General features: G+C 41.0%; 1 long non-coding RNA gene across 1 annotated transcript; it reads left to right on the forward strand.

Annotated features, from left to right (window-relative positions):
• The first annotated feature begins 8,555 nt into the window (after positions 1 to 8,555).
• LOC142642478 (uncharacterized) lies at positions 8,556 to 9,708 on the forward strand. The gene is made up of 3 exons (XR_012845665.1): positions 8,556 to 8,668; positions 8,912 to 9,155; positions 9,274 to 9,708. It is a non-coding gene; the product is annotated as an uncharacterized LOC142642478 (long non-coding RNA).
• The last annotated feature ends 12,405 nt before the right edge of the window (positions 9,709 to 22,113 follow it).

Genomic DNA, 22,113 nt, shown 5'->3' on the forward strand with positions numbered 1-22,113 from the left:
TGCGCGCGTTTTTGAAAATAAAACCGCCAAGTGTCACCCTCCGGAACGCGAAACGGTTTTCACGCGTGTGGTTATTTGCAGAAAGTGTGAAGGAGGTGTTCGTTGGATCAAAACCCTATTTTTCTCCTCGGATGATGAAAAATAGAGTTTTGAGGGGCTATTGTGGGGAGTAAAAGGGTCCAAATGGGCATGTGGGCCTTTGGGCTATAACATGGAGGGCCGACCTGCTCCAGGGTTAAACTCTATGAGTCGGCCCATACGCCGAGGGTCGGAGGATACAGCCGAGGACGAGATTCTCCTCGGAAAAGCCCTAGAGAGTTCAAAGTTTCTTTATGAAGGTCAAAGCACAACTCTGGAGAGATCAGTGGTTAAAAGGGGACATCCTGAAGCTTCTAGATGCACCAGTGTTAAAGAAAATATCAGGAATAAAGGCTGCCACCTCCGCATTAAAGGCTCTGCACCTACCTCCCTGGCCGCATTAATGGGGAGGTGACCCCTGAACAGTGAGGTGGAAACTTCTAGTCACTGTTCAAAAAGTATCAGGGAAGGCAGTATAAAAGGGGGGTAAAGGCCAAAGAAAAGGGGGATCAGAAAACTAAGAAAGAAATTAAGAACTTGTAATTTTGAAGGAAGAAAGAGAAATAATAAAGAAATAGTTCTCGGCTTGAATCCGAGGAGACCCATTTGTCATTATCGATCTTTATTTACTTGCGTTTGCTTATAAAAGCCTGTTATCAAGATCCCAACATTTCTAACATAGGTTTAAAGCCCACACTCTACAAATCTTATTGTTTAAGGCTTATTGGGCCTGAGCCCGTGATTGTCTTTGGGTCCAGGTGCAATTGTGCACTTACAGTATTATTTATGGATCATATTGCACAATTTCAACTAACTTTTACTTTTATTTACAGTACTTTCAATAAAAGTTTTCAATTTCAGTAAAATAAATGAATGACAAATAGAGCCATAACCTCACCTATTAATGGAGAGTTTGTGCTCACACTTATTGGTAGTATCAAAATGTTTAATAAATAATTAAATTCACAACTTTCTAATTGCTTCACTATCTTGGGTAAGAATCCACGTAATTATCATCTTAGTATCCAACAAAGTGAAAAAGGTACCAATGGATCTCTCTTGGCCCGATTCATTTAGTGAACCTAGCTAGAGAACTGGACTGATCATTTTGACCAATCCATCCCAATGGCATGTCATGTGATGTGGCCTCACATGCATAGAGTTCGAGAAAAGAAGCCCACTTGGCACTGGCACTGGCACTGATGAAAAACATCTTGGTGATGACTCTTAGCTAGTTGTCATCCTAGGTTCTCTAAATATGTTAATTTAGATTTTCATAAATTTCTTCAAATTGAGGGGAAACAACTTGACTGGGTTTGGAAATGATTTGGGTTATAAAACAAATTTATAATGGAGTGTGAGTTTGAGTCACGCGAAAGATCTGGGGAAGAGGATGTGGAGCTACAACGTAGTACCAAGAAAGTTAAGGAGGATCAACCTCTCGGCTATTCACAGGGGGGCTTTGCGAGGGGTGAAGGTGCTTGTGGGACTATGTCCTTTAAGGAAAAACTTGTTGGTGATATCCTTGGTGCCTATGCACATGCGTTTAAGTTCCATGCCGATGAAGACGAGGAACCTCTCTCTGATGAAGAGGTAGATGACCCCTTTGAGGGTACTGTTGCTATTAAACTATCCAAAAGGACCAAGATGAATATCCGGGCTAAATGGGCACACTCCCTCATCGTGAAAGTCTTTGGGAGAACAGTTGGCTTCCATTATCTACATTCTAGGATCATGCAACTCTAGAAGCCAGCGGGAAGGCTGGACTGCATCGATCTAGAAAATGACTTCTATTTATGCAAGTTTGGGTTGGTGGAGGATTTTGAAAAAGTTTTGAAGGGGGGACCATGGTTTATAGGGGAACACTATCTTACTATCCGGGCATGGGAGCCGTACTTCAAACCGATGATTGTTGCATGCTCCAAGGTCGCTGTTTGGGCCTGCTTACCTGGGCTTCCCATTGAGCTTTACTACATGGAAGTACTTAAGGAGATCGGGAAGGCCATAGGACCGGTGCTTCAGATTGATACCAATACTGCAGCGGGCACAAGGAGTCGCTATGCTCGACTTTGTATACAAGTCAACTTGGACATGCCACTTCCGAGGAGTGTCCTTATTGGACGATTCAAACAGGATATCTTATATGAAGGCATTGGTTCACTCTGTTTTTCCTGTGGGAGAATGGGACATCGGAAGTCTTAGTGTACGTATACAGTCAAGGAAATGGAGATGGAAATGGACAAAAACGGCGAGAGTGAACTGAGAAGTAACAAGACAGAGACAGACGGAAAAGTCAATCCCGAGGGGAAAGAAGCGGGAAATGATAGGGAAGATTATGGCCCTTGGATGCTAGCGGAGCATAGGAAACACGCTTCCAAATCTCAGACTAACCGTTCCCAATCTTTCAAGTCAAATCTGGAGCAAATCAAGACATTTAATGCAAAAGATTTGGGCCGGCTAAGAAGGCTTACAGCAGAAGCCAACCCACCAACCAGGCCCCCTACTGTTTCTATAGAAGGGAAGCGTAAAAATAGGAGATTGGACAATACATGTAAATTGGACCCCACCACCTCACTCAAATCAAGAGCCAACGGCTACTGAGATAAGCCAAGGCGCTTTGCCAGTGCACTTCATAAGCCTTTGGTTTTGAAGAAAAAGGATACTTCGTCTTTTTCAAACCCACTTAGGACAGAATCCAAGACGCCCAACCCAAAGGCAAACAACAAGTTCAAATCCACAACAAAAGAAGCTTCGGTTAGCTATGGGAGACAACTCACTAAGGCAGTGGGCAATAAGCCTACATGGGAAGATCATGCCACTATCTATGTCCCTCATTCAGCAAATCCAAGCCTCACCCACCATGATCTGGGGGTGGTTCGACCAAGAACAGCTGCAGGCATGGAGTCTCATTTTTCCTTTAACCCCAGAGAGCAAAAAATTGGGGTATCTTCCTCTGACTGATCCGGCATGGCTAACATGGGACAACCCTTGGTGGAGATTCTCTACGAACGTTCCTACAAAGGTAGAAGGGGAGATTCTGGGGTGGAGAGCACTCTCGCTAACTTTGCTGGATCGTCTTTTGCCCGAATCAAACCTATTAAAGGAGGTCCAAACAAGGAAAATAACGGCGGATGGACCAACAACAACAATTTTAGTGGGGTCTTCGGAAGCCATCAAGGTGATACAGGTGTGTGGGAGATATCCACAGATAAATCTTCTAATCAGCTTGCGGGAGCAACTATTGGGGATTATGGAGCATGCAGTATGCTTTTGGAAGAACAAGGACATATCGAAGTCCAAGCTGAGGGAGCTGGGTTGGAACTTGCTGAACTAAGCAAGGAACCGATTTCAGGTCAGTAGAGATCCGCCCATTACCCATCCAGTGACCATAAATATCATTTGTTGGAATTGTAGAGGGGCTTTAAACCCCCTTTTTTGAAATACTTCGGATAGCTTGATGAATAAGTATAATCCTTCTCTTGTCATTGTGATGGAAACCCGTATTGGTGGTCTGAGGGCAAAAGACATCATGGATAGACTCCCCTTTGACGGAGCCATCCACATTGATACTATCGGGTATACTGGAGGGCTCTGGTTACTTTGGAATTCTGAAGCAGTGGAGGTTACTCTTTTGGCAAAGACAAAACAGGAAATTCACGTAATTGTGAAGGTACTCTCCTCAAACGTATCTTGGATTTTATCTTGTATTTACGCTAGTCGTAGATTTGCTAAACGTAAATTACTTTGGGATAATTTAGCTAAAGTTTCTGGGCTGCACAATTTAACCTGGACTATGCTAGGAGATTTTAATGAGGTTTTATCCAGTGCTGATAAGTGTGGTGGCAACCTAGTTAATATGAGAAGAGCCTAGATTTTTAAAGACTGCTTAGATACATGCAAGTTGATTGATCTTGGGTTTCAGGGTCTGAGATTCACTTGGGTAAATAAGCAGGAGATTAGGTACTTCATCCAAGAATGCCTGGACAGAGTCTTTGCAAACTAGGATTGGGTTAACCTATATCCGAAGGCCTCAATTACCCATCTCACTAGGGTGCATTCTGATCACTGCCCAATTCTTCTCAGTCTGGACAAGCCTACCTCTCTCAGGCTGACCAGGCCTTTCAAGTTCCAGCCAGTCTGGATGACTCACCCCCTTTTTGTGAATGTTCTTGTAAATAATTGGGCAAGTGATCTTAGCCTTAGCACAAATATTTTAAAGTTCACCGAGGCAGTAAAAATTTGGAATAAGGAGGTTTTTGGGAACATTTTCCTTAGGAAGAGACGAGTGGAGGCCCATCTCTTAGCTCTGGAAAGAGAGTTGAGGGAAGAATATTGGGTTATAATTCAGCAGGAAGAGGAATTCTGGTCGGTCAAGTCTAGGTATAACTGGCTGATCCAGGGAGATAGGAACACAAACATTTTTCACACTTCAACTCTGATCCGAAGGAAAAGGAATAGGATATTTTGCTTTAAGGATAGCTCCGGAAATCTGTTGCATAATGAGGAGACTATTGCTTCAATTATTAGAGAGGGTTACATTTCTCTATTCACTACAAGTGAAGCTTGTGCTCCCATCTCTGTTTGGAATATCATTGGCTGGTCTAATAAGTTGTCAAGTGAGGAAGGTACGTTGATTAATTGCCCAGTCACAGGGAAAGAGGTCAAAGAAGGTCTTTGGAGCATGAAACCTTTCAAGGCACCTGGCCTGGATGGAATGCATGCTGGTTTCTACCAAAGAAATTGGAATATTGTCAAGGAGGTGGTGGTGAGGGAAGTGTGTGAAATTTTCAACACGGGAGTCATGCCTAGCCACCTTAACCAAACCCTGATAACCCTCATTCCTAAGTGCTCAGAAGCTGATTGCCTTGGCTTATATAGACCTATTAGCCGTTGCAACACGATCTACAAGATTATGACAAAAATCCTAGTTCAGAGAATTAGACCCCTTTTGGATAAATTGGTTTCCCCCTTACAGACAGCTTTCATCCTGGGTAGAAAAGGTCTGGATAATATGATAATTGTGCAGGAGCTCATTCACACCATGAGCACAAAGAAGGGCAGTCAAGGTTATATGGCAATAAAAATTGATATTGAAAAGGCTTATGACAAACTTGAGTGGCATTTTATCAGGGATGTGCTTAATCTTTATAATCTCCCTCAGGACACGGTGAAGCTTATTATGAGCTGCATATCAGGCTCTTCCATTTCGGTCCTTCTTAATGGAGGAAAGCTTGATCCTTTTTGTCCTTGAAGAAGAATCAGGCAGGGGGACCCTCTTTCTCCCTACCTTTTCATCCCGTGTATGGAGGTTTTGGGGTTTTTAATAGATAATCAATGTGCTTCTAATCTTTGGGACCCTCTCAAATCTTCCCAAAGTGGCCCCTCCTTTTCGCATCTCTTCTTTGCAGACGATCTGGTTTTCTTTGCCAAAGCAGATAAGAAGAATTTCCGTAGCATTCGCGACACTTTAGATACCTTCTGTGCACTTTCAGGGCAGAAAGTGAATATGGCTAAGTCTACGGTTTTCTTTTTGCTAAATGTTGATGAGAAGAACTGGGACTCTTTATGCACCATCCTTGGCTTTAGTTCAACTCCTAACTTAGGGAAGTACCTTGGATTCCCCATTCAACACAAGAACTCTTCCTCTCGGGATTTTGACTTCATTTTGGAAAAAGTCCATAACAAACTACAGGGATGGAAAGCAAAGCTGCTTTCCAAGGCAGGTCGTTTAACTCTCACAAAAGCTGTGCTCTCGGCCATTCCCTCCTACACTATGCAAGGGTGTATTCTGCCCAGTAGAATCCATGCAAATTTGGATAAGGTGTGTAGGAATTTTTTATGGGAGTCCACAGATGAAAAGAAAAAGCTTCATATGGTTGGTTGGACTAAGGTGACAAAGCCAAAGAACAAAGGGGGGCTGGGATTGCATGCTGCTAAGGAGAGAAACATCACGCTGGCAGCTAAGCTTTGCTGGAGAATGAGGGAGGAGAGTGGGGAGCTCTGGTCCAGAGTATTGAAATTCAAATACAAGAGAAGGTCTCTCTCAAGTAAGGCTCCCAAGTCTAGAACCTGGAAGGCAATGCTTCATGGTGCTGCGGCATGTGAAGCGGGTTCAAAATGGTCTCTTGGCAATAATAGCCAATTGTCTTTTTGGGATGATTAATGGTTGGACTTGGGCACTGTCAGGGAATGCATTGAGGGCCCTTTGCAGAAGAGTGAGACAAATTTACAAGTTTGTGACATTTTACACCAATGGCATGTGGGAGCTGCATAAGTTATCTTTTGTTCTCCCACCCATTCTCAGCCAATCCATAAAAGCCACCCCAATTAGAACTGCCTCAACCTGCGAGGATCACTTGTCATGGATTGCTAGCCCGAATGGGGTTTCTGATTCTAAAGGAGCTTATCTTATTGCCTGTGGAGCTGACATCAGAGGTGAGTGCTTTAGGGGTGCCTGGATATGGAAGCTAAAAACTTTGCCAAAAATCCACATGTTCATTTGGAAATGCTACCATAATAGCATTCCTGTGAAGACGGTACTAGCTCAAAGAGGCATCCATCTCTCTACAAGATGTGACATGTCATGAGCAGCCGGAGACCATAAGTCATGTACTAAGGGATTGTAAGGCTGCACATGATTTTTGGGCAGAGTCCAATTGGCTTGATGAGGTTCTCCACACTTTTGGTATGGATGTTATGGAATGGATCAAAGCGAATGCTCATTGTAATGTGCTCGCTTAGGGTAAAAGCTACGCATGGGCACAATTTTTCCTCTTTGGCATTTGGCATTTATGGCTCCGTAGGAATAAATTGATGTTCCAACCCCCCAATACTCCCCAGAATTTGTTCAAGATTGTCGAGGCGCAAGTATATGAATACTGGTTCTGTGTTCTTGACCATATTGAGCCCAGGCGTAGTTCCACTATTACTGTGGGTTGGGTTAAGTCCCCTGAGAGATGGATGAAATTGAATACGGACGGCTCGGTGCAGGGAAACCCGGGAATGGTAGGGTGCGGGGGGCTGTTACGTGAAGTGTCATGGAAATTGGATTTGGGGTTTTGCAAGGGCAATTGGTATTACGTCGAGTTTATCTGTTGAGCTGTGGGCTATTCGTGATGGATTAGTTCGGTACTGTCTTCTATCCCTTGAGGCGGTGGAAGTAGAGGTTGATGCCTCGGTTGTGATATCTCTTCTCTCTAAAGACACTCATACTAATGGGGAGCTTTCTTCTCTTATTGATGACTGCAGGAACCTCATGAAGAACATCCAACAGGTTCGATTGAAGCACTGCTTTAGAGAGGCTAACCGGTGCGCAGACGCCCTTGCAAAGTTTGGCACCACCATGGAGGAAGATTTTACTGTTTTTGAGTCCCCTCCTGTTTTTATTATGAATCTTCTGTAGTTAGACAAAATGGGCTTGACCCAGGACCGTATGTGTAATTTTTTGGTGGAGACCACTTAGCTTTTAATATAATTCCAATTTACCAAAAAGAAAAAACTTGACTGGGTTTTATAATATATTATATATGCCTTAATCCACGTAAAGATTGCTTATCTGTAATATATTCACCTTTTGTTTTAGTTTTTGGTTTAGCGGAGTTTGGATGACACTTTCTTGCATAGTTTGTTTGTTTGAATTGAGAAAATTAAAGAGGAGTAAAGTAGAGTTGACCGGAAATTAGCATAATTTTAGGACAATTCTATTTTACTCCTCTCTCACTCCTTAATCCAAACAAACCCTTAATTTTCAAGATTTAGAAGCTCTATCATGATGATAAAAAAAAAATGAAGAAAAAAAATTTAGAAGCTCATGTCACCCTGGCGCATCTCGATTATCTTTTAAGGTCTAAGGGGTTTTTTTTTTTTTTGGTTGCTGAATTCCGAAGTCAAAGGTTTGATGCACAATTAGGGCAGCCTCCCCCACGTCCTTTTTATCTGGTAAATTTTAATCAAGGCCGGTTAGTCTATATTTGGTACAACCATGTATAAACATTACCAATACGGTATTGCAATTTTGTGCTAAAATTTTTATTGAGGCATATACTAATACCGAAAAAGCTGTTTAAGTAACGTGACCGCCGATAAGGTTCACTCACGTGGCCTCCATATATATTGGTCAAGTTGAAAGCTAAAATTGTTTATAATCATGTAACTAAAATGAAAATGTGGAGTCTAATCTTAATCTCAATTATTTAAAGCAGACAAGAAACCTGGGACTCTGGGAGGGAAGGTCAGCTAGGACGTAAGCCATGTTTTCCGCCAAAAAAGGAAACAAAAGAGTTTCTGGACATGTCAAGTCATAACTTGTGCTTAGTTAGCGATCATCTGGTGAAGCTAGCATATACGCACAATTTTGATTATTGACTCAAATTAAGGCCAGCTGTAGATCGATATATCTCTAATATTGATAATCTATGCATGCTTGAGCTCTATATATATACCACAGTCCACAGATGATTCTTCATTCCTCAAGTCAACAAAGAGCGATTAACTTTCCAATTGTCTTATAGCTTTTTTCTGATCCTTTTCTAAAATGGCTTTCAAAGCTATGCTCTTTTTGTTCACCACTCTTCTTGTGGTCACCACAAGAGTATGCATCTCTCTCTCTCTCTCTCTTAGCTAGGTTTTTATTATTTTATTATATATATATATAAAGAACCTAATTTTTATCTTTGTGTCACACATTTAATGGATAATTACCAAAAACTACAATTTTTGTCTCATATTTAATAAATAAACTACTAAAAACTACGGGATAAGAACGGAACTGACACTTATTTGCTTCATATGGCATGGTTATCTTAATTCATGGTAATGTTTGTCCTTTTTGTAGGTTTCATGTCATGACGACGAACTCTCAGAGGCACCCACTCATCCACCACATCGACATCATCCATTTCATGGTCCTCATCATGCACATCCACCCGCCACTTATGCACATCCACCAAAGGCACACGCTCATCCACCACATCATGAACATCATCATGAGATTGCACCATCTCAAGCTCCTCATCATGAACATCCACCCACTCATGCATATCCACCAAAGGCACACCCTCCATTGAAGTCAGCACATAGTAAGTGTTAAATACATGTCTTTCCTAATTATACAATAATTGCACATCAACTTTTTTTTTTTTCCACGATATATTTATAAAGTAATTGTGTTTGTTTTGTGGTTGATTTGGTGCACAGATTGCACACTAGTGTGTTTTGAGAGATGCAACGCAGGTAAATGGAAGAGAGAGTGCGAGAGAGCATGCACGAGATGTTGTAAGCAATGCTTGTGTGTTCCACCAGGACCACGCGGTACTAACTTGGAAAAATGTGGCAAGTGCTACTCCGAGGTGACCCGTCACGGCCAAATATACAAGTGCCCTTGAAGCAGCCTATAATATATCATTACTTGCTGGTTATATTGATAAGTCCGAAATAAGTATTAATTTCAGCAATAAAAGTTTGTAATAGTATCATAAAGGTGTGAAAATAATTTTTATTCCAGTGTACTTTCTACTATTTACTTTCCCCAAGCAATAAATTTGTGCGTACAGTGTTAGGCCAAGACTCTTGTATACCATAGTTCGGTGCCTACCATATATTCCCATTTACAATTTCAGATATTGATACATTTACCAGATTTTCTTTATATATAAGTGAATTTCCAATGTCCTTTCATCAACTTAAAGCAATTAATTTCGTGTACACACACGCATATGCACACGCATACGTGCACACGCATACGCGCACACCCACACAAATATATATATATATATATATGTGTGTGTGTGTGCGCGCGCGCGCGTGTCAATATATTGTGATATTGAATGCGCTTTTCTTGGTGACAAATTGTGACCAGCTTTCTTTGTCTTCTGGATATTTTTATTTTGATAGATACAATTAGAAGTGATTGCTTCATAATTTTTTTGAATTAGTAGTTTAGTACTATTTTTTCTTATATGCCATTGTAATAAGAAAGAAATGTTAACAAGTTACATATTCTGGCAATTAACAAAACACATTGAGGCATATCTTGCTAGGTATTCGAAACATTTTTTTTCCCAGTACTATTAAGCCAAATTATATCAGGGAAATGTTAGCCAATGCTCCAAGGCATTGGTTTAGAAACATTTTAAGCGAAAACACCATTTTGGACCCTCATTTTAGGGTCACAGTTAATTTGGTCCCTACATTTTAAAAACAGTCAATTTAATTTTAATTATTTTCAAGTCACAATCAATTTTGTCCACACCGTTAAAAAAACTAACGAAATTTGTTTACGTGACCGATGGAATACACACGTTGCACAAATTAAATTAAAATATTAACTCTCCATCCTACATGTCTTAAGTGCTCCTATCATGTCAGCCTCTTTTATGGCCTGTTTGGAAGTTTAGAGAGGGAGGAGAGTAGAGGGGAATGATTATCCTCCATCTTATTTGGATGTTTTAAAAATTATGATGGAAATGATTAAAATAGACAAATTTACCCATATTTGAAAATCTTTCTTTTTTTTTATCTAATTAATAAGCAAAATCTTTTTTTTAATCTGTTCTTTCGGTGTTTGGATGCCAAGAAAAAAGAAAAAAGAAATTTACAGGATTTCAACTCTTAAATATTTTCTTCTTCTTTATTAGTAATATTTTTTCTTCACTACAATATTTTCAACTACCTACTTATATAGTAATAGCTTGGTAAAAAGGGCTTCGCATAGAGCAAGGAATCAAACGGCAGAGATTTTCCGGTTGATGATATCGCCGATTCCTTTTGGTCCGGCACCGGCGGCAATATCAATTCGGGTCCAATGACCCAGAGTGAATCCAAGTGGGCGTTGATGATCTTTGTCGAGCAGTGTACAGAGTAAGAGATTTCTCCTTTGGAGACTCCTATTGTGATCGCCACTGATGTGGTTTCGCCGGTGGAATCGTCCTTGTCGAAACTAGACGAATTCAACAAACTCCTTCATCTGTCGTCGAATCCATTTTCGATGGTTGCCGTTGATTCTGATGAGTACCATGCAGTTCTCTGTTCAATTGGATTGTTTTGGTTCCTATTCTTGGATTTTGAAAATTGATCAATTTTGTTTTGTTTATATCTTCAATCATGAAGCAGTATGTTGATCAATTAAAAATAATATACAACGACCTGGGCCTGGTACTGTGTTTGATTTTTGAGAATATGCTTTGAAAATTTTTCAAAGTCAAATAATTGATCATCAGTTTGGTTACTAAGGAAAATAGTTTTTTAATTAGTAATTATTGAGGAAAAGAAAAGAAAAGAAGGATTTATGTTTTAATTTTTTGGTTTGTAATTTTGTTAATTTAGAAAGGGTAAATTGGAAAATTCATTTGGTCAATAATTTATCTACTCTACTTTCCCTCTAAATCTCTTCAATTTAGGAGAATTAAAAATGAGAAGTTAGAGGTAATTAAAATCTCTCAAAACCCCTCCTCTTTCTTCCTTAAAAACTTTTAAACAAAGTAATTGAATTAATCTCTCCCTTTACTCTGCTCCCCTCGTTTTTTTAACTTTCAAACAGGCCATTAATCCCATGTGGACTACAGGTGGCCAACTTATCAACCACCCATCCCCATTCCCAACTGGTCAGGCAGATAGAGACGATTGAAATCAATCTTCACAGCCACAGCTCATCTCGCCTAATTAATCCCCACGATCAAAGCTACAATAATAATACATACGTCTTCTGAGGAGCAACACCTACAATAAGGGTCTGTCTGGTTGCCTTCTCTAAGTAGCTCACATCAGGGAATATCTTGCATCTGCACCATCATTATTCAAAAATTTCTTAAATTTTCCATAACTTCGTAAATGTTTCAAGAGATAAAATAATTACAGACAAAAGTTGTTCTATAAAATGGTAAAGAATAGGAAAAGGAAGTCACATACTCTTCTAATGGTGGAAACAACAAAAGAGAAAAAGAAATCATGGGTTAGTTCCTAATTTATATCATACGCAAGAACCCATCAGAGCACTTAGTAAAACCCCTTTCAATTTTTCCTCTAAGAAAAAAAATTGTAAACTTTTTCTTTATCTTTCTTTACTAAAAAGTTATCAAATTTTAAAAACAGGGGGGAAAAAAACAACATTAATTTCTACCACAGCTAGCAGAGGACAGACATAATGAAAGTTTCTCGAAAGCTTAAGAGGTTTTGGAAGATTACCCTCCATAGCCGTTGCCACACTTGCAGCCAGATCCACAACCACAGTTAATTTCCTCCACAACACGACAAATTTCAAAAGCTAATGATTGATGGAAAAACGATGAAATATTTGAGAGAGCTAGACAAATCAAACTGTGTAATAAGCTCGTTAAAGAGCGAAAAGATCGAGCTGTGGACATCAGGAGTAACAGAGCCGTTCGTCAATGGGGTTTTGGTCTAGAATCGGCGAGAGATCTTGGTCTGACCCGTGGGGATTGCGGGGTTGATAAGTTGATCATATGTGGGTCACGTGGGACTAAAAGAGGCTGAGACCTGACATGGTAGGAGCACTTGTGTAAAAGAGGCTGAGACCTGACATGGTAGGAGCACTTAGACACATCACACATGTAGAATGGTTGGTTAATATTTTAATTTAATTTGTGCAATGTTGTGTATTCCAACAGCCATATAAGCAAATTTTGTTAATTTTCTAGCTGTAGGGACTAAATTAACTGTGACTTGAAAATAACAGGAACTAAATGAATTACTCTCAAAATGTAGGTACCAAACTAACTATCACCTCATAATGTAAAAATTAAAATAGTGTTTTCGTCAACATTTTATTGGGAGGATGATAAAAGAATAAATATTGTTGATAACTATTTATATTTCCCATGAAAGTAATGTCATAATTCTCCTATTATTGTTTATTAACAATTGCCTTAAGGGTATTCGTTAACAAAATTCATGATATTAATTTATTGTTTTTTAGTGTAGGTGGAATTGAATCAATTCCAAATGGACCACACCCCTTATTTAATGCTAAAAAGTAAAAAAGTTACTGAGTTAATTGGAGTATCTCATTCTCTACCCTTTTTTAAATTTACTTCTAAAATTATTGTAAATGGCATAAATCTATGTTTAAAACTCACATTAATTGCTAGTTGTAACCCATTAACCCTTGTTAGATAATGAGAAATATAAAAGACTATAATTGAACTAACCTATTTATGAGCAGTTTGAGCTCAACTAGTAAAAAATAATTGTTTATTTTTATTTTTTTAGCAAAGAATAAGCCAAGTTCTAGCCAAAGTTTGGCTCGATTATTAAATGAGCTAAGCTCAAACTTAATAACGTGTTTGTGAACAAGCTTGTAAACATGAATTCAATTTAAATATATCTAATATTATATATCTATAAATAAGGAAAAGTTAACGGATGCTTTAAGGGTATTACTTTAGGATATATCTTTAAAAGCTTTTTATTGGTAAAAAAACAAGTAACTAATTTTTTCAAAAAAGTTTTTTTTATATTTCCAATAAAAATTGTATCAAAATCTTCCTAAAATTGGTCATTAACAGATGCCCTAAGGGCATTCGTCAACCAGACTCTTGTAAATATACTTGTCTAACTTATAGTTATATGGTCTTTAAAATTAGATGTAGGGGGTAAAAGCTATTGAATAAACGTTTGAGCTTTGGGCCTGATTGGTTGGTACCAGTCTGTTTTGATTAGGGTCTCTAGGCCCACAAGTCAACCCGCACTGTAGTAGTTCGAGGAGTTGTCCGAGGAGGAGTTTCCCCTCGGACAGGTCCAGCAATGACCCTAGGACTTGCTAAATGGGTTAGAGGCAGAGTTCTAGAAGAATTGATGGGTAAGAGGGTGATCCAAGCACCCTTTAGAAGCAGGGACATGCAAGAAATATCTAAGGAAAAAGCTGCTACCATCACATTAAAGGCCCTGCATCTACCTCCCTGGCCGCATTAATGGGGAAATGGCCTCTGAACAGTAGAATTCAGCCTTCCTGCTATTATTTGAAGACTTCAAGAAGGTGGTGGATGGGACAAGTATCCAAGGGGAAAATTTGTATGACACGTGGATGAACCAGTAAAGAAGAAGAAGTATATAAGGAGACGAGAGAAGAAAAAGAGGGGGATCTGCACTTTCTACTGAGAAAAATAGGAACTAAGAATTGTAAACATTGGCATAGAAGGAGAATATTTATACTAAGCGTCCTCGGCTTACGTTCGAGGAGGTCTCTTTGTCATATTCGTTTATCATTTGCACAGATTGTGGGACTCTAGCCTGTTAATCAAACTTTCAACATCCCGAACCTAGATTTCAAATCTATACTCTACAAATTTCATCATATAAGGCTCATTGGGCCTGAGCCCAACTCTAGTTTTTGGGTTTAGGTACCATTGTGCACTTACAATTGGCGTCGTTTGTGGAAAATCTAGCGTTGAAGGAATTGCAACATCATGGCAGGCTTAGGCTCGCATCATGCAGAATCTCAGGGATCCTAGCCCGAAGATCTTTTTGAGCGTCTTGAGCGCCGGAGGGATCGAGAGAGAAGTGTTCATACCGTATATCCTGGCGCGAGTCATACGCGTGGCGGAGACAGTGCCACCTATGAGGACGATGCCAAGGCCATGCAGAGGGAGATTAACCACCTCAAGAAGAAGCTGCTCCGTGTCAAACAAAGACGGGCTTCACCCCATCCAATCCTTCTTCAGGGGAATCCCGGGGAAACAGTTACAGTTCAAGGTCCAGGACTCCCCCTAGCGAAACCTTCTCTTGCGAAGGGGATGACCTACCAGGTCGTAAGCATAGGAAGCTTCCCTCCAGGGGCTTGGGGAATGATGCTATGAGTCGAGCGTTATACCAACTCTCCAAATCGCCTTTCTCACGTAGGATTGAGAATGGAAGGCTCCCTAGACGGTTCACCCAGCCCACCTTCACCATTTATAATGGCCGGACAGACCCGGTGGAACATGTGAGCCACTTTAATCCGAGGATGGCGGTGCATTCTTATAACGAAACCTTGATGTGTAAAGTCTTTCCTTCTAGCCTGGGATTTGTTGCTATGAGATGGTTCAATGGACTAAAGTCGGGGTCTGTCGGTTTGTTCAGGGAATTTACTAAGGCATTAGCGTCTCGGTTCATTACATGCAGCAAAGTTCCTCGACCGTTGGACTCGCTATTATCTATGGCCATGAGGGAGGGAGAGACATTGAAAGCATACTCCGACAGATATTAGGAGATGTTCAATGAGATAGATGGAGATTTTAACGAGGTAGCGATTAATATCTTTAAAGCAGGCCTTCCCACTGATCATGATTTAAGGAAATCCCTGACCAAAAAGCCCGTACGGAGTGTACGTCGCCTCATGGACCGTATTGATGAGTACAAAAGGGTTGAGGAAGATCAATAGCAGGGTAAGGGTAAGGCGAAGGTTATCCCGCAGGAGAGAAGGGATTTCAGGTCGGACAGGTACCATAACAACAAGCCGAGGAGAGATTACTCTGGGCAATCTGGTCCAGCCACTCCTCAAGTAGTTAATACTGTATTCTAAGAGCCAGTGCACCAACTATTGGAGAAAGTCTGTAAGGAACCCTACTTCAAATGGCCCAGTAAAATGGCGGGGGACCCTACGAAATGGAATCAGAACCTTTTTTGCCAGTACCATCAGGATGTGGGTCATACTACTAAGAATTGTCAGACCCTCTGGAACCATCTGGAGCAGCTTGTTAGCGAGGGGAAGTTGAAGCAGCACCTGTACCAACCTAACGGGCTAGGCAGTCAGTCAGGTTCAAATAATCAGAAGAATAACTCATCTCGGCCGCCTTTGGGAACGATTAACGTCATCTTCGCTGCACCTAGTAGGACTGGTTCCTGTACTACCAGGGTGATGGCAGTGTCACATTCCCAAGCCGAAGAGTCAGGCTCGATGCCGAAGAGGATCAGAAGGAGTGTGCCTGTCTTGGGATTCTCTGATGAGGATAAGGTTGGGACCATTCAACCCCATGTTGACGCCCTGGTGGTCACGTTGAGGATAGGGAATTATGACGTCAAGAGGGTGATGATCGATCAAGGCAGCGGTGCGGACATTATGTACCCCGACTTATTCAAAGGGCTTAAGTTGAAACTGGAGGATCTCACTCCTTATGACTCGCCATTAATAAGTTTTGAAGGGAAGACTGTTATACCAAAGGGACAGATTCGATTGCCTGTACAGTCTAACTCGGAAACAGTCGAGGTGGATTTTATTGTGGTTGATGCATATTCCCATACACGGTCATCCTTCCCAGGCCTTGGCTACACGCTTTAGGTGCTGTCTCCTCTACATTGCATGTTAAAGTAAAATTCCCTTTGGGGGGATTCATCAAAGAAATTATTGGCAGCCAGTCAATGGCCAGGCAATGTATATCGGCTGCAGTACTGCATCAAGCAAAATCAGAGACCTTGGCCTCGACTATGGAAGACTTATAGCAATTAACAACTCTAGATGCGCCCATTGCGGTGACAGCAGAGGAAGCCATGTGTGAAGATCTGGAGAGGTTTCTAATAGCCGATGACTCCGAGAGGTTCTTTCAAGTTGGGATACGGTTACCACACTAAGAGAAGATGGAATTGGAGAAGTTTTTGAAAAACAATATCGATGTCTTTGCTTGGGATCCTTATGAGGCCCCGGGGGTTGACCCAAACTTCAGTTTCTATCATTTGAACGTCAACCCTGCCGTTGTTCCCAAGAGGCAACCACCTCAGCGTTCCTCCAAAGAGCATTCTGAGGCTGTCAAAGAAGAGGTGTTTAAGCTCAAAAGGATTGGTGCTATTAAAAAAGTTTTTTATCCGGAGTGGTTGGTGCACATTGTTGTAGTGAAAAAGAAGAACGAAAAATGAAGCATATGTGTAGATTTCACAAACCTAAACAAAGCCTGCCCAAAGGACTAGTTCTCGATGCCGCGCATCGATCAGCTTGTGGATGCTACGGTCAGGCATCCTCGGATGAGCTTTTTAGATGCTTTCTAGGGTTATCACAAATACCATTGGCGTTGGGTGACCAGGAGAAGACTGCTATAAAGTGATGCCGTTCGGATTGAAAAATGCCGAGGCCACTTACCAAAGGATGATGACCAGAATGTTTGAATCGCAACTTGGAAAGACCATTGAGGTATATGTTGATGATATGGTAGTAAAGAGTAAGGCAATACCTATGCATGTAAAAGATCTGAACGACACCTTTCAAATACTTAGGAAGTACAAGCTGCACCTTAACGCCTCAAAGTGTTCTTTTGGGGTGGGTTCCGGAAAATTCCTAAGCTACATGGTGACTCATAGAGGAATAGAGGTGAATCCGGCATAGGTCAAAGCCATTCAGGGCTTGCAACCACCTCGGAATCCAAAGGAAGTTCAGAAGTTGACCGAAATGATTGCTACTCTCAGTAGATTTATCTCTCAGTCAGCTAACAGGTGCAGACCTTTTTTCCAACTGTTAAATAAATGGAAAGGATTTCAATGGTCCGAGGAGTGTGCTTTAGCTTTCCAGCAACTTAAGGAATATCTTTCCCGGCCGCCCATTATGTATCGGCCGGAGGTCGATAAAATCCTGTTCGCTTACCTAGCCGTAGCCATCCATGTAGTTAGCCTGGTTCTTATAAGGGAGGACGGCGGGGTACAGAGACTGGTTTATTATGTCAGCAAATCCTTGAATGAAGCTGAGGTGCGTTATTTTCCTTTAGAGAAGGCAATTCTGGCTGTAGTTCATGCCACACGGAAGCTTCTTCACTATTTCCAGTCCCACACCGTTGTGGTTTTAATACAACTACCTTTCAAGTCAGTGTTACGAAGTGCTGACTATTCGGGAAGGGTAGCTAAGTGGGGAACTATTTTGGGAGCTTTTGATATCAGATACATGCCACGCACCTCGGTAAAGGGCCAGGTTCTCGCGGATTTGGTGGCAGAGTTCGCCGAACCATCGTTAGAACAAACTGCGAAGGAATCACACATGGATGAAAAATCAGTTAGCATGATCATGGACAAAGGACCTCCGATTTGGAAAGTGTCCGTTGATAGGGCAGCCAACCAGAGGGGGTCCAGTGTTGGACTTGTTTTGGTATCCCCTGAGGGAATCGTCTTCGAAAAATCATTGAGATTAGCGTTCTCGGCCACCAATAACGAGGCCGAGTACAAAGCGGTCTTGGTTGGTATGAATATGGTACGTAAAATTAGGAGAAAGGAAGTTCATATGTTCTCGGACTCTCAGTTAGTGGTGGGCCAAGTGACGGGGACCATGGAGGCTAAGGATCCAAGAATGCAAGAGTACTTGACCCATGTCAAGTGTTTACAATTCGAGTTTGATTCGTTTATCCTTTCTCATGTTTCTAGAAGTGGAAACACACATGCAGACTCGTTGGCCACTTTGGCGACATCCTCAGCTCAATGTTTACCTAGGATTATCCTCGTTGAAGACTTGCTAAAACCCACTTTGACTACTGCAAGTGCCGTCCGTATCTATCTGATAAGGCCTGGACCTAGCTGGATTAACCCTGTGGTCTCTTTTCTAAAAAGCGATATCCTTCCCGAGGACAAGTCTGAAGCAGATAAAATTCGTCGAAAGGCGTCTCGTTTCTGGTTGTTCGAGGATCAGAAATTGTATAAACGCTCCTTTTTCGGACCATACTTGCTATGCATACATCCTGAAGCAACGGAGACACTTTTGGAAGAGTTATATGAGGCAATTTGTGGTAGCCATACGGGGGGAAGATCCTTAGCCCATAGGGCTCTGACTCAGGGATATTGGTGGTCTAATATGCAGAGGGAAGCTTAAGACTATGCGAGAAAGTGTGACCAGTGCCAAAGGTTCGCTCCCAACATTCATCAGCCTGGGGGTGTCCTTAATCCTTTGTCCAGTCCTTGGCCATTCGCTCAATGGGGACTGGATATAGTTGGGCCTTTTCCGATGGCTGTGGGAAACAAAAGATGGCTACTCATAGGAACCAATTACTTCACCAAATTGGTCGAAGTTGAGCCCTTAGCAAATATTAGGGATATCGACTCCAAGAAGTTTATCTGAAAGAATATTATCACTAGGTTCGGGGTACCTCACACACTTATTTCAGATAATGGCGTCCAATTTCATCGTAGAGCTTTCAGGAATTATTGTAGTGACATGGGCATCATAAACAGATATTCCACCCTAGCTTATCCTCAGGGAAATGGGTAGGCCGAGGCCGTTAACAAAGTTATAGTCAGTGGACTTAAGAAAAGGCTCGATGATGTGAAGGGTAAAAGGGTAGAGGAGTTACCACATGTTTTATGGACGTATCGGACTACGCCACGCAGATCCACTGGAGAAACACCCTTCTCCATAACCTATGGGGCCGAGGCGGTGATACCTTTAGAATCTGGTTTCCCCACGCTAAGGACAAGTTCTTTTAGCCCGAAAAATAATGATGGCCTCCTTGAAAAAAGCCTGGATCTGGTTGAGGAGCGGCGAGAGGCCGCCATGGTCCAAATGGCTTATTATCAGCAGAAGCTTAAACGAGGATATGATGCTCATGTGAAGCTAAGGCCACTAGCGCCTGGGGATTTGGAGTTAAGGAAAGTCGTGGGTACTGCCAAAAATCCAGCATGAGGAAAGCTAGCACTAATTGAGAAGGACCCTATCAGATCATCTCTGTAGTGGGCATAGGATCATATCGATTAGCTAATCTAGATGAAAAAGTTGTACAACATCCTTGGAATGTAAATAATCTACAAAGGTATTATTATTATTAATAAAAAGTACTTTTATCGTTCGTTGTTCAAATTATCAATATGTACTTGGGTTTATCTCTCACAAATTTCTTAGTATCAAACAGAAACTTCGTCATGGATAGTCCTCGGACCACATACCTTGTGGAAATTGATATCTTATCATTTGTTAAACAGAACCTTAGTTATGTCGGGTCCATAGACCTTCTACTTTGGGGAAATTAACATTTCAAGTTACTATTTCTAAGTATCAAACAGAAACTTGGACATGCATGGTCCTTGGACATGCATGGTCCTCGGACCACATGCCTTGTGGAAATTGATATCTTATCAAGTGTCAAATAGAAACTTGGTTATGTATGGTTCTCGGACCACATACCTTGTGGAAATTGATATCTTATCATTTGTTAAATAGAACCTTAGTTATGTCGGGTCCACAGACCTTCTACTTTGGGGAAATTAACATTTCAAGTTACTATTTCTAAGTATCAAATAGAAACTTGGACATGCATGGTCCTCGGACCACATGCCTTGTGGAAATTGATATCTTATCAAGTGTTAAGCAAAAACTTAGTTATGTATGGTTCTCGGACCACATACCTTGTGGAAATTGATATCTTATCATTTGTTAAACAGAACCTTAGTTATGTCGGGTCCACAGACCTTCTACTTTGGGGAAATTAACATTTCAAGTTACTATTTCTAAGTATCAAACAGAAACTTGGACATGCATGGTCCTCGGACCATATGCCTTGTGGAAATTGATATCTTATCAAGTGTCAAACAGAAACTTGGTTATGTATGGTTCTCGGACCACATACCTTGTGGAAATTGATATCTTATCATTTGTTAAACAGAACCTTAATTATGTCGAGTCCACAGACCTTCTACTTTGGAGAAATTAACATTTCAAGTTACTATTTCTAAGTATCAAACAGAAACTTGGACATGCATGGTCCTCGGACCACATGCCTTGTGGAAATTGATATCTTATCAAGTGTCAAACAGAAACTTGGTTATGTATGGTTCTCGGACCACATACCTTGTGGAAATTGATATCTTATCATTTGTTAAACAGAACCTTAGTTATGTCGGGTCCACAGACCTTCTACTTTGGGGAAATTAACATTTCAAGTTACTATTTCTAAGTGTCAAACAAAAACTTGGTCATCGATGGTCTTCGGACCACATTCCTTGTGAAAATTGATATCTTATCAAGTGTCAAACAGAAACTTGGTTATGTATGATTCTCGGACCACATGCCTTGTGAAAATTGATATCTTATCATGTGTTGAGCAGAACCTTAGTTATGTTGGGTCCACAGACCTTTTACTTTGGGGAAATTAGTATTTCAAGTTACTGTTTCTAAGTATCAACTAGAAACTTGGACATGTATGGTTCTTGGACCACATGCCTTGTAAAAATTGACATCCTACTTAAAGGAAGTTTGATTATGTCGGGTCCTTGAACCCTCTACTTTGAGAACATTAGTAAAAATCATATCACATTAGTATTGAGGTGTAGATGAAACACTTAGATTGCTTTAAGCCCCAACTTGAATTCTAAGTTAAGTTTTTGATTGTGTGTTGCTATGTCACATATGTCATGCTCTTGAGGCATGATTTGCAAAGTATAAGCTAAGTATGTGTACTACTATTTAAAGTTATGACAAATTGAAATATTGAAAGTGGAGTTAGTTGTTCCATTCATTCATTTTTGTGCTGATGGGTCTTTTTATACTAAAAATTGCAAGTCAAGTGAAAATTAAACCTGATAGTTTCTCATTAATTACTGTTAATGTACATTCAAAGCAAAAAACTTAAAAATTTGTTACAGTTTCTCATTAATTACTGTTAATGTACATTCAAAGCAAAAAACTTAAAAATTTGTTAGATAATAAAAGGAGAAGTCCTAACTGGCCTAGACCCTAAGCCTTTGAAGGGGGGTTCTACTCGGAAGTGCTGGCAGCCTCTGTGCGTTTCAGCTCTATTTCAAATGAGGACTGGGCTTGTTTTCCCTTGTCTGTTGCCATTGGTGGAGGGACATTGGGCTCAGCGCTTTGGCTCGTAGTCTTCTCGGCACCTTCACCCGGTTCCTTCTCTTTATTGGAACTCGTAGGTTCTATAGGAGTAGGAATGGGCTCTAGGATCATAGGAGGGAGCATGGAAGATGTTGTCTCAGGGGTAAGGGCGACAGAAGGAAGTTCTTCTATAACCTGGATGTCTAGGGGGAGCCAAATGTTCTCGGGCTTCCTCAGCTCGGAAGTTAAGGGAATCCTTGCAACATTTAAGGCTTCCTCCCACACCTGTTGGCAATACTCTCGGCACAGCTCGACAAACT

The sequence above is a fragment of the Castanea sativa genome, chromosome 1 (assembly GCF_040712315.1).
Source record: "Castanea sativa cultivar Marrone di Chiusa Pesio chromosome 1, ASM4071231v1".
In the NCBI taxonomy this organism is placed as follows: Eukaryota; Viridiplantae; Streptophyta; class Magnoliopsida; order Fagales; family Fagaceae; genus Castanea; species Castanea sativa.